A 13,528-nucleotide genomic window follows, 5' to 3' on the forward strand; every position below is an offset into this window, starting at 1 on the left:
CTTCAACAGAGATTTGTGAAATATGTTATGGATCTTGAACGTAAGTGGAAGAGCCAATCGAAATGAAACAGGATTAAGAATCTCCAAAATCTTATAAGGTCCAATAAGTCTTGGCTTAAATTTAGGAGATGCAACCTTCATAGGAATATTCTTAGATGGCAACCAAACTATATCACCCACTTTAAACAGGGGACCAAAGGTCCTATACCGGTTGGAAAATCGCTGGGCCTTTTCCTGAAAGAGTGACAATTTATTCACCACTTGGTCTCATATCTGCTGCATTCTCTTGTCCACACCTGGGCAGGACGAAGATTCCACTTGCCCTGAAGAGAATCGAGGATGAAACCCAAAATTACAGAAAAAGGGTGACATCAAAGTGGCAGAACTAGCTCTATTGTTCAGTGCAAATTCGGCCAAGGGCAAAAATGAGACCCAATCATCCTGATCAGCAGATATAAACCATCTCAAATAAGACTCCAAGGTCTGGTTTGTTCTCTCAGTCTGTCCATTGGTCTGGGGATGAAACGCAGAGGAGAAGGATAGCTGAATTCCCAGATTGGAACAAAAGGCTTTCCAGAATCTGGAAACAAACTGGACTCCTCTGTCGGACACAATGTTCTCAGGAATCCCATGTAACCGAACCACCTGTTGTAAAAACAAGGGCACCAACTCAGCGGAAGATGGCAACTTTGGGAGTGGTACAAGATGGACCATCTTCGAAAATCTATCACAAATCACCCAGATAACAGTCATTCTCTGAGAGACAGGAAGATCAAAAATAAAATCCATTGAGATATGGTTCCAATGCCTCTTGGGCACCGGCAAGGGCATCAGCAACCCACTAGAACGAGAACAGGGTTTAGACCGAGAACAAGTCCCACAGGACTGTACAAAATTCCTGACGTCACAAGATAAGGCAGGCCACCAAAAACACCGACTCACCAAATCTCTGGTACCAAAAATACCTGGATGACCAGCCAATGCGGAGCAATGAATTTCAGACATCACTCTCTTTCTCCACTGGTCAGGAACATACAATTTTCCCATAGGGCAACGCTCAGGTTTATCCTCCTGAAATTCCTCCAGGGCGCTTCTCAAAATGGGCAAAATGGCAGAAAGAACTACCCCCTCACCTAGGATGGTAGTAGGCTCGGTCACATTAAGAGAATCGACAAAGAAACTCTTAGAAAGGGCGTCTGCCTTAACATTCTTAGTGCCCGGAAGAAAAGAGACCACAAAATTAAAACACGTGAAAAACAAGGCCCATCTAGCCTGTCTAGGATTCACGCGTTTGGCCGACTCCAGATAAATCAAATTCTTGTGATCGGTGAGGACCACAACTTGATGTCTAGCTCCCTCCAACCAATGTCTCCACTCCTCAAATGCCCATTTCATGGCCAACAATTCCCGATTCCCCATGTCATAGTTGCGTTCAGATGGGGAGAACTATCAATAAAAGAAGGCACAGGGATTCATCTTAGAAGTCACAGGGTCTTTTTGGGACAAAACAGCTCCTGCACCAATCTCAGAAGCATCTCCCTCCACCTGAAAAGGAAGTGAGACATCAGGTTGCCGTAAAACTGGAGCTGAAGTATATCTCTGCTTAAGCTCCTGAAATGCTGAGACAGCCTCAGGAGACCAGTTCAGCACATCAGCGCCCTTCTTGGTCAGATCAGTCAGTGGTTTGACAATACCAGATAAATTACCTATAAATTTACGATAGAAATTAGCAAAACCCAAAAACTTCTGGAGGACCTTCAAAGAAGTAGGCTGAACCCAATCATAAATGGCCTGTACCATGGCCGGGTCCATTTCAATAGTCGATGGAGATAAGATAAATCCCAAAAATGAAATCCTCTGTACACCAAAGAGGCATTTTGATCCATTAACAAACAGGGAATTCTCCCTCAAAATCCGGAACACAGTCCGGACGTGTTCCACATGAGAATCCCAATCACTAGAAAAGATCAAAATATCATCCAGATAGATGATCAAAAACTTATCCACAAAGTCACAGAACATATCATTCATAAAGGACTGGAAGACAGAAGGGGCATTAGTGAGCCCAAAAGGCATCACCAGGTACTCAAAATGTCCCTCCGGAGTATTAAACGCCGTCTTCTATTCATCCCCGTGCTTGATGCGAATAAGATTATACGCCCCCCTGAGGTCAAGCTTAGTAAACCAGCAGGCACTCTTAACTCTGGAGAATAAATCAGACATCAGAGGTAACGGGTACTGGTATTTAACCGTCATCTTGTTTATGGAGCGATAATCAATACACGGTCTTAATGAACCATCATTCTTGGCCACAAAAAAATACCCAGCACCTAAAGGTGACGAGGATGGTCTAATATGACCCTTCTCCAACGACTCCTTAATATAGGATCACATAGCATCATGTTCAGGTACTAATAAGTTGAAAAGCTGACCCTTGGGAAATTTACACCCAGGCATCAACTCAATTGCACAGTCATAACTCCTATGAGGAGGCAAAGACGCAGACTTGCTCTCACTAAATACATCAGAAAAATCGGCTAGATAATCAGGAATATCATGAGACTGAGGAGAGGTGGAGAAAACAGGAGCGTCCCTAAGAACACACTGACAACCCCAACTCACCACAGACCCAGATTTCCAATCCAAAACTGGATTATGAGTTTGCAACCAAGGAAAACCCAGAACAATAGTATCATGCAAATTATGCAGCACCAAAAATTTACAATTTTCTTGGTGGTCTGGGGCAAGTCGCATTGTCACCTGGGTCCAAAACTGAGGTTTATTCTCCGCCAAAGGAGTAGCATCAATACCCCTCAAAGGAATAGGCGTCCGCAGAGGCATCATGGAAAAACCACAACGTTTAGCAAAGTCCAAATCCATCAGATTCAACGCTGCTCCTGAATCCACAAAAGCCTTCGTGGAAAACGTGGATAAGGAGCAGATCAGAGTAATTGCCAAAAGAAACTTAGGTTGTACACTGGAAAAAATATATAGAAAAATTCTGACAATTTTTTTTTTCTTTTTTAACAACTTTTTCCTGCTTTTGAGTACCCTAGAATCTGCGGCATGGCTGGTGATTCTTTTATGAATGGGTCACAGAGGAGAAAAAAGCAAAACAAGCTAAGTCACAGAAAACCAGAAAGGTTGGTAACTATGCAGATTGCAGATCCCTGATCCTAACCACACAACTAGCAGCAGCCGTGCAGCATACCTACAATGTTCCTAGATGCTTCGTCACAGCCGGAGGACTAAATAAACCTGAAGCATGAAAAGGGGAAAACTAACTGCCCCAGAGCAGACCCCAAAGGAAAGACAGCCCCCACACATGTATTGACGGTGAAACAAGATGAAAGCACAAACACAGGCAGGAAAATAGGCTGAGCAAACGATGGGGCCCAAACTAACTAGAAAGGAAAGGAAAGGAAAGACATTGTCTGCAATCTGCAAAAAACCCTACAAAAATAATGTCCAACTCCTCTGATAGCAAAATTAACCCTGAAGTCACTAGACTTCTCCCACTATATCAGCACTCTGAAATATTCTGAGACAGAGCAACAAGAGGCCAATCTAGTAAGGGACAAAAAGCAAATTGGCAAATACAGATAAATAAGAGTGGAAATGCTGACCACACAAAAAACTGAATAGACCAACAAAATCAAGTGTGAACATTAGCAGAAAAACTTAGCTTTAGATGACTGGAACAGAGCTGAAAACCAAGACCTGACAAGCCACAAGGAATCACCAGCACCAGAATAGGGCGTCGGCTGTCTTAAATCCAGTCTGAGATTCCTGAGGTCCAATCGTCATCCTCATTATCAGGTGGCAGATCTCTACTGATTAAATCAGCCTCACTACCTCCTGTTACCACCAGAGGGAGTCTGCAAGGAGAACTCAAAACTGGTGGACCAGAGAATGAACTCACAACAGGGGGGTTATGTGATACGATGTGTAAGTTTATTGAATACTATCTGCATCCGCAAGTCGAGACGCTACCCTCCTATGTCAGAGACACAACGACATCCTAAGGAGAATGCATGGTCTGTGCGTGGATGCGGATATGATCTTGGTGACAGTGGATGTCAAATCGCTGTACACCAGCATTCGACATATAGATGGATTGAGGGCATCCAGATTTTTCCTTGAAACAAGTAATTTGGATCCAGATATGCGTGAGCTTGTGTTGGAGTTGTTGGAGTTCGTTCTCACCCACTTTTTTACTTTTAAGGATAGATACTTTTTACAGAGGCAGGGCACTGCAATGGGGGCGGCATGTGCGCCATCTTATGCAAATGTATTTTGGGATATTGGGAACAAGAGATTTTCTCGGATGGTTCACATGCCGCCCCCCAAATTGCAGGATGGTTCAGATATATTGATGATATCTTATTTATCTGGCAGGGCCCTGTCTCTGAGTTACATGAGTTTGTGGGTGGTCTGAACAAAAACTGCTTCAACATTCATCTCACGTATGTCTTTCACCATCGCCAAATTACATTCCTTGATGTCATTCTAAAGGTACAGGACGATGGTCATATCCATACTGATCTATACAGAAAGGAGACTTCTGTGAATGCCCTTTTACATGCATCCTCGTCACATCCGCATTCCACAATCAGATCCATCCGAGTTGGACAATTTCTCCGTGCGAGGAGAATATGTTCCACAGATGCTTTATTTGAGGCACAGGCGGTGGACCTTGGGGAGAGGTTCTCCCAAAGAGGGTATAGTAGGAGATGTATAAGGAAGGGACACTGGCGAGCCAAAAGATCTTCTAGGACAGACCTATTGGCAAACAGGTGGAAAAAGTCCAAAACCAAAACTGATGGTGAGGTAAGATATATATCAACTTACAACCATAAATGGGACATGATGAGATCCATCCTTAATCGGCATTGGGCTGTCTTAAGAACTGATTCGGTTTTACGTGAAAGTCTTCCCGAACGCCCTCTTATGACTGCATGGAGGTGCAATACCCTTAAGAATATACTAGTGAAGTCACTACATCAGTAGGAATGTAGACTTTTTTAAAGCCGGTACACCTAGACATGGATTTTTTCCATGTGGTGGGTGCCTGGCGTGTAAAAATCTTAAGAGGTCTGTATCCTTCACTTCATCGGATGGCCGTCATGAATTTAAAATCAGAGAGCACATTACCTGCAATACCACATATGTGGTTTATTATGCAGCATGCCCATGTGGATTAATATATGTGGGACTTACTACTCGCGAACTGCGTGTTCGCATACGTGAGCATGTGAGAGACATAATGGGCGCCCATGAAGTGGAGGATATAAACAGCCTCAAATCCATTCCCAGACATTTTCCTTTGAAACATAAATGTGACCCTAGTGGGTTGCGAGCTTGGGGTATTCACAAAATCCGTGCGGGAATAAGGGGGGAGACACAAAACGTGCGTTGGCTCAGAGGGAATGCCGGTTGATCACGGTTCTTGATACCGTGACACCGGCAGGACTCAATGAGCATTTGAGTTTCAGCTCTTTTTTATAAATGTGTTGTCTTAATCTTTTTTATCATAGGTTAATTATTGTTATTTGTCTTTATGTTAGTATGATCTCGTAATTGGACATCTAATACCTGTCATGTCGGACGCTGTTCACACCACAGCATCCGGCAGGCAGAGGTAGTTCCACCTCCAGCCACTATAGCCTCAGTGGCGCCGGCCTGATCTTCAGGCTCTCGGGGGTTAATCCTGCTGGAGACCAGGTTGGATGGTTAGTCACGCCCACGGTCTTTAAATAGTCATGCTGGCCTATGGGCGTCGCCGATTATAGCTTGTGTTTCATACCAAGTGGTTCCGGTCTGGAGTGGAGGTGTTCAAGAGAGAGAGATTCATATCTGGTGTCGTATGATCCGTCGTTATCCTTTCTCCTTCCCATATTTGTGTTTAGTTGTGCCCTGTTCACATTACTGTTTATTCCTGTGTGTGTGCGGCGCAGTGCAGTTTAAGTTCTCCCTGTCTGTCATTATTTGTGTGGGAGCTTTGGTGGTGACTTCTCACTGGGTGGAGGGTGGAGGGTTAAGTGCAGGGCTGAGCAGGAGATAAGGAAAGGTCGGAGGCTCAGGCATTTGCACCTTCAGCAAAAACCCTGGGTTGAGGGTCAGACAGGGTTTCCCCTAGTAAAAGGGACACCACAGGGGCCCCGGGTCTTTCAGCCTTAGTTGAACTAAGCCCCCGTGACAATACCATGACGTTTTGGGTGAGAAAGATCTGGAGGGTTTTATGGCGTGATAGCCTTATCTCATGGACATTATATCAAGACGGGATGCAGTGGAAATAATTTTATCACATATTGAGAATGATTTGTATTTATTAGGCACGTCGTGCATATATATATATATATATATATATATATATATATATTTTTTAATGCTTGAAATTATTTGTGTTTTTGATTAAGTATTATATATGCATATAATGTGAGCACTCTTTTATAATGTTGTGATGAAGTAGTATAACATGGAATAGATTTTTATGATGTATTTATAGATCACTATCTGTATCACAAAGTATGCACTTGTTAGGCACAATCTACATTATTTAGGTGTAATATACACTTTAATATATATAACTGCAGTATATGCCACTATTTACACTTTCTGTTCCCTTCATCCGGTCATATTGCAGGAATTTAGGCTCCAGTGCGCATGTCTGCGGTCTGTGCCCTTGGTGCATTGATGAGGCGCAGTTTGTGTGTCGCTTGCGTGCCAGTGACGTCACTGCGACGTTCTCTGACACGTGGTGCCATATTGGTGGCCGGAAGCAATGCAACTTCCGGGGCATGGGACCGGACACATGCGTCAATCAAGCTGGGCACCTGCAGACAGGATATTTAACTATTGCCCCTCACACAACACATCACCGCACCTTGAAAAAGAGGCGAAACGCGCGTCAGTGGCGGCGCTGCAGTGTCCTGACGGAGTTTTATAATGGGTAAGCACTATTGCATGGGATAAATGGGGGTATGTTTTCAGGATGCGCACCTGTTTATGATCTTCCTTCACTTTTGAGTCCCTATTTTATGGCCCATTATTAACAAAAGCACTAAGCTTTCTATATATAGTGATTTCTTTTTCAGGACGAAAGCAGCCTATATTACCTGATCCTGTAATGTAAATTTGTTATGTTAGTACTATATATGTAATAAATTTGATATCTATTTTCAAGATTAGACTTGTACTCCATTTTTTCATGTTGAATATGCTATTTAGGAGTGTCCTTTTTCGCCCCTCTTTCAGTCATTACTACAGGGTATGTGACTCCATTGGGGCTATAATTGATCTGCTCCAAGTGGTTTTGTTTTATAGTATTATCCAGATCCATCTGTAGCAGAATACTATCTTCTCTTGTATTGACTGCTTTACATAGTTTTGTATCATCTGCAAATATCGATATTTTACTGTGCAAACCTTCTACCAGATCGTTAATAAATATGTTGAAGAGAATAGGTCCCAACACCGACCCCTGCGGTACCCCACTGGTCACAGCGACCCAGTTAGAGAATATACCATTTATAACCACCCTCTGCTGTCTATCACTAAGCCAGTTACTTACCCATTTACACACATTTTCCCCCAGACCCAGCATTCTCATTTTGTGTACCAACCTCTTGTGTGGCACGGTATCAAACGCTTTGGAAAAATCAAGATATACCACATCCAATGACTCACCTTGGTCCAGTCTATAGCTTTCCTCTTCATAAAAACTGTTTAGATTGGTTTGACAGGAGCGATTCTTCATAAACCCATGCTGATATGGCGTTAAACAGTTATTCTCATTGAGATAATCCAGAATAACATCCCTCAGAAACCCTTCAAATATTTTACCAACAATAGAGGTTAGACTTTCTGGCCTATAATTTCCAGGTTCACTTTTAGAGCCCTTTTTGAATATTGGTACCACATTTGCTATGCGCCAGTCCTGTGGAACAGCCCCCGTCGCTATAGAGTCTCTAAATATAAGAAATAATGGTTTGTCTATTACATTACTTAGTTCTCTTAGTACTCGTGGATGTATGCCATCCGGACCCGGAGATTTATCTTTTTTAATCTTATTTAGCCGGTTTTGCACCTCTTCTTGGGTTAGATTGGGTGACCCTTAATATAGGGTTTTCTTTGTTTCTCGGCATTTCACCTAGCATTTCATTTTCCACCGTGAATACCGTGGAGAAGAAGGTGTTTAACCCCTTTCTTACAATGGACGTAATATTCCGTCCATGTGACCTGGGACCTAAGTCCCATGGACGGAATATTACGTCATGCCCTTTAATGCGACATCGCGACTTAAGTCGCGATGATCGCATTAAAATGCCGACGCCATCTTACCTCAGGATAGATGGCGTCGGCATCCGGGCAGTCTCCGCCCTGGCCCGCCCCTCTGTGAGCTGTGATTGGCTGTTCAATTCAGAACAGCCAATCACAGCGCTTCTCTTTGTTTCAGCCAATCAGATTGGCTGAAACAACAGGATCCTAGGCTAGGATCGAGTACCGATGTACTCGATCCTAGAACCAGTGCCTGGCAACGCCAGGCACAGGAGAAAAGCCCCCAGATTGGCGCGATCACCGATCTAATCGATCGCGCCAATCGCAGAGCACAGTGGCGCAATATCGGCGCTGTGCCCTGCCAGTACCGGCCCGGGTCGGTGCTGTAATAGCACCGATCCTAGGCTGGAGCCTAGGACAGGCCCAGTAAGGCCTGCAGGAAGTGGTTGGCGCGATCGATTAGATCGGCGATCGCGCCAGCCACAGGGCACAGCTGCGCTCACGCTGTGACCGCTCTGTGCCCTGCTGATGACCTGGCCATGACCTGCCTAGGAATCGGAGCTGTGAGCTCCGATCCTAGGCAGTTACCATTGTCACCAGGCAGAGCAGGGATTGGTGGGATCGATGTAATCATTTGATCCCACCAATGACAGGTCACAGCAGCGATAAGACCGCTCGGTGACCTGCCCCTGACCTGCCTCTGACCTGTCTGCAGGGTTCCTCACTCTAGCTGAGGATTCCTGCAGAGAGGTCGGACGCAGGAAGAGCTCCTGTGCTGGGTATTGTGGTGCCACAGCTTGTAGCATCACAATCCCTGCAGAAGAAAGAAGAAAGAACACTACAACTCTAAGTGTTAATTGATCCCTGATCCCCTGCCCAATCTATCTTCACCCCCAATCTATTTTCATCCCCCATCCCCCCTCCAGCCCCCCTTTTACCCCCCTTCACCCCCTTTTACCCCCCTCCACCCCTCCTTTTGCGCCGCCTCCGTTCGCAGCCGCCGAGCGTTGATCAGTGACGCAGTTCACCGATCAACACTTGTGCTCGCTTTTTTTCACTCAGCCCCCTTTGCGCCACCTCCTCCTACACATCCCGCAGCCGCAAAACTTTGATAAGTGACGCGCATCACTTATCAGAGCTTGTGCCTGCCGTTTTCATTTTTTTCACCCCCTTTGTGCCACCTAACTACAACCCTAACTGATCCCTGCCCAATCTCTCTTCATCCACAACAATCCCCCATCCCCCTATTTTTACCCCCTCCACCCCACTTTTGCGCCACCTCTGTGCGCAGCCGCCGAGCATTGATCGGTGACGCAGTTCACCGATCAATACTCAGGCTCGCTTTTTTCCTTAGCCCCCTTTGCGCCACCTCCGCACACACATCCCCCAGCCGCAAAACTTTGATAAGTGACGCACATCACTTATCAGAGCTTGTGCCTGCCGTTTTTCATTTTTTTCACCCCTTTTTGTGCCACCTAACTACAACCCTAACTGTTGATCCCTGCCCAATCTCTATTCATCCACCCCAATCCCCCCAAGCCCCTCTTTTTACACCCCTTTGCGCCGTTTCTGTGTGCACATTTAGCATCCGCCGAATTTTGATAAGTGACGCAATTCACTTATCAAAGTTCATGCCGGCTGTTTTCCATTTTTTCTTTTTGACCTCCCCCCCTTTGAGCCACCCTTGTGCACACATCCAGCAGCCACTAAATTTTGACAAGTGACGCCATTCGCTTATTATATCTAGGATCTGCTGTTTTAGACTTTTTTCACAGGTATTTTGCTCCCCATTTCCTTTTAGCTTTTTCTTACAGGATAGTGTGCACCAATCACTAGCCCCCCCACCACATACACAGTCACAAATAAAGTACACCCAAGCACCATATTTACACAAAAAAGTCCCGCCCATCACGTTCCTCTCAACAGTGCTATTCAATGGAGGAGGCATATGCTTTACTTTCCTCCGACACTGATAGCGAAGATGACGATCCGACTTTTCTTTATTTTTCGGATTCTTCATACTCTTCCTCTTCCCCCTCCTCATCTTCCTCATCGGGTCCTACGGAACCGCCACGCAGATGCTCCAGGACAGAAGATGAGGCAGCGCCCACCATGCCCGCAGCTGATTCAGCAGACCCTGTGTGGACTTCGCCCCCCGAAAATTACGAGCCACTGATTCCTGATTTTGTGCAGAATCAGGAATCAAGTTTGACACCACCGGCCTCACATAAATTGACTTTTTCAAAGTCTTTTTCTCTGAGGATTTTGTTAACCTCATGGTGGAGCAAACTAATTTGTACACGCGGCAATTTTTGGAGCAAAACCCACGTTCATCCTATACTAACTGGTCACCTGTGGACGCAGTTGAAATGACGCAGTTTCGGGGCCTGGTCCTCCACATGGGTATCCTGAAGAAGCCTGAAATTTCACAATATTGGAGTGTTGATATGTTATACAACACTCCAGTGTTCCGAATGGTCATGGTCCGGGTGAGTTTTCAGGCCATCCACAAGTTTCTGCATTATAACGATAATGCACAGTGTCCCGCACGAGATGACCCCAACTTTGACCTTCTGTTCAAAGTTCGGCCGGTCATTGAACACTTCAACAAAAAGTTTGCTGAAGTGTACGTGCCCCAAAAGAACATCTGCGTGGATGAGTCCTTGGTCCATTTTAAGGGCAGGCTCGGATTCCGTCATTACCTGCCCAGTAAGAGGGAATCAAAATCTATAAGCTGTGTGAGAGTACCTCAGGGTACACCCACAGGTTTAGAGTGTACCAAGGAAAGGACACCAGGATTGAACCCACTGAGTGTCCTGACCTGGGAGTGAGTGGAAAAATTGTGTGGGATTTGGTGCACCCACTGCTGGATAAAAGTTATCACCTCTACACTGATAACTTTTATACCAGTGCCCCACTCTACAAATCCCTCTCTTCGTGAAGTACCGCAGCTTGCGGTACTGTCCGCAAAAATCAGAGAGGCCTCCCGAAGATGCTACTTGGGCAGATGCTCCGAAAAGGTGAGAGTAGGACCCAATGTAGCGACCACCTGCTGGTGGTCAAGTACAAGAGGGATGTCCTTCTCTTGACGACCATACACGGTGATGACAGCGCCCTCAGCATTGTATGGGGTACCTCTGCACAGGTCAGCAAACCTGAATGTGTGCTGGGGTACAATAAAAACATGGGGGGCGTTGATCGCTGCAATCAACTCCTCCAACCGTACAATGCTTTGAGAAAGGCCAAGGTGTGGTACAAAAAGCTGGCCGTGCACATCGTCCAATTGGCAATGCTCAACGCATTCCTGCTGTCACAATGTGCACACCACACCGATACGTCGTACCTTGAGTTCCAGGAGGTAGTGGTTAAGGCCCTGATGTTTGGCACTCTGGAAGGAGCGGGCCCCAGAACTTCCGGAACTGAAGGTGCTCGTATTGTACCAGGTCAGCATTTCCCGGGGGAGGTCCCGCAAACTGGAAAAAAAGGTAAATCGCAAAAAAGGTGCCAAGTGTGTTACAAAAACGGAATACGCAAGGACACCATTTATCAATGTGACACCTGCCCCGAAAAACCTGGCCTGTGTATGAAGGATTGCTTCAAATTGTACCACACCTCAATGCACTACTAAATTACTTTACCGGAAACATTAGATTAGTTGGGGCACATCTAGATAAGTTCCTTGGGGGTCTAGTTTCCAAAACCATGTCACTTGTGTTTTTTTTTTTTTTTTTACTGTTTAGGCACATCACGGGCTGTGCAAATGGAAAATGACGCCCGCAGACCGTTCCATCTAAGTCTGCATTCCAAAACGTCACTCCCTTCCGATCCCCGACGTGTGCCTAAACAGTTTTTTCCCACATATGGGGACCAGCGTACTTAGGACAAATTGGACAACAACTTTTGGAGTCCAATTTCTCCTGTTACCCTTGGGAAAATTAAAAATTGGGGGCTAAACGATCATTTTTGTGGGCACAAAATAGGATTTTTTATTTTCATGCCTGGGCAGTATAAACTTTAGTGAAATACTTGGGGGTTCAAAGTTCTCACCACATATCTAGATAAGTTCCTTAGGGGGTCTAGTTTCCAAAATGGGGTCACTTATGGGGGGTTTCTACTGTTTAACCACATCAGGGGCTCTGCAAACGGAACATGACGCCCGCAGACCATTCCATCAAAGTCTGCATTCCAAAGCGTCACTTCTTCCCTTCTGAGCCTCGACGTGTGCCCAAACAGTAGTTTTCTCCCACATATGGGGTACTAGCGTACTCAGGACAAATTGGACAACAACTTTTGGGGTCCAATTTCCCCTGCTACCTTTGGGAGAATAAAAAATTGGGGACTAAACGATAATATTTGTGGAAAAAATATGATTTATTTATTTTCACGCCCAGGCGTTATAAACTCCTTTGAAGCTCTAGTGGGTTCAAGGTGCTCACCACACATCTAGATAAGTTCCTTAGGGGGTCTAGTTTCCAAAATGGGGTCACTTGTGTGGGGTTTCCACTGTTTGGACACATTGGTGGCTTGTCAAACGCAACATGGCGTCCAATCTCAATTCCAGCCAATTTTAGGTTGAAAAAGTCAAACGGCGCAGCTTCCCTTCCGAGCCCTGCCGTGCGCCCAATCAGTGGTCCCCCCCACATATAGGGTATCAGCGTACTCAGGACAAATTGGACAACAACTTTTGGGGTCAAATTTCTCCTGCTACCTTTGGGAGAATAAAAAATTGGGGACTAAACGATCATGTTTGTGGAAAAAATATGATTTTTTATTTTCAGCCCGGGCGTTATAAACTCCTGTGAAGCCCTAGGGGGTTCAAGGTGCTCACCACACATCTAGATAAGTTCCTTAGGGGGTCTAGTTTCCAAAATGGGGTCACTTGTGGGGGGTTTCCACTGTTTGGGCACATTGGGGGCTCGTCAAACGCCACATGGCGTCCAATCTCAATTCCAGCCAATTTTAGGTTGAAAAAGTCAAACGGCGCTGCTTCCCTTCTGAGCCCTGCCGTGCGCCCAAACAGTGGTCCCCCCACATATAGAGTATCAGCGTACTCAGGACAAATTGGACAACAACTTTTGGGGTCCAATTTCTCCTGCTACCCTTGGGAAAATTAAAAAATTGTTGCTAACAGATCATTTTTGTGACTAAAAAGTTAAATGTTAATTTTTTCCTTCCATGTTGCTTCTGCTCCTGTGAAGCGCCTGAATGGTTAATAATCTTCTTGAATATAGTTTTGAGTAGCTTGAGG

This window comes from Dendrobates tinctorius, unplaced genomic scaffold (assembly GCF_039654945.1).
Source record: "Dendrobates tinctorius isolate UK_male_01 unplaced genomic scaffold, ASM3965494v1 ptg000086l, whole genome shotgun sequence".
Classification (NCBI taxonomy): Eukaryota; Metazoa; Chordata; class Amphibia; order Anura; family Dendrobatidae; genus Dendrobates; species Dendrobates tinctorius.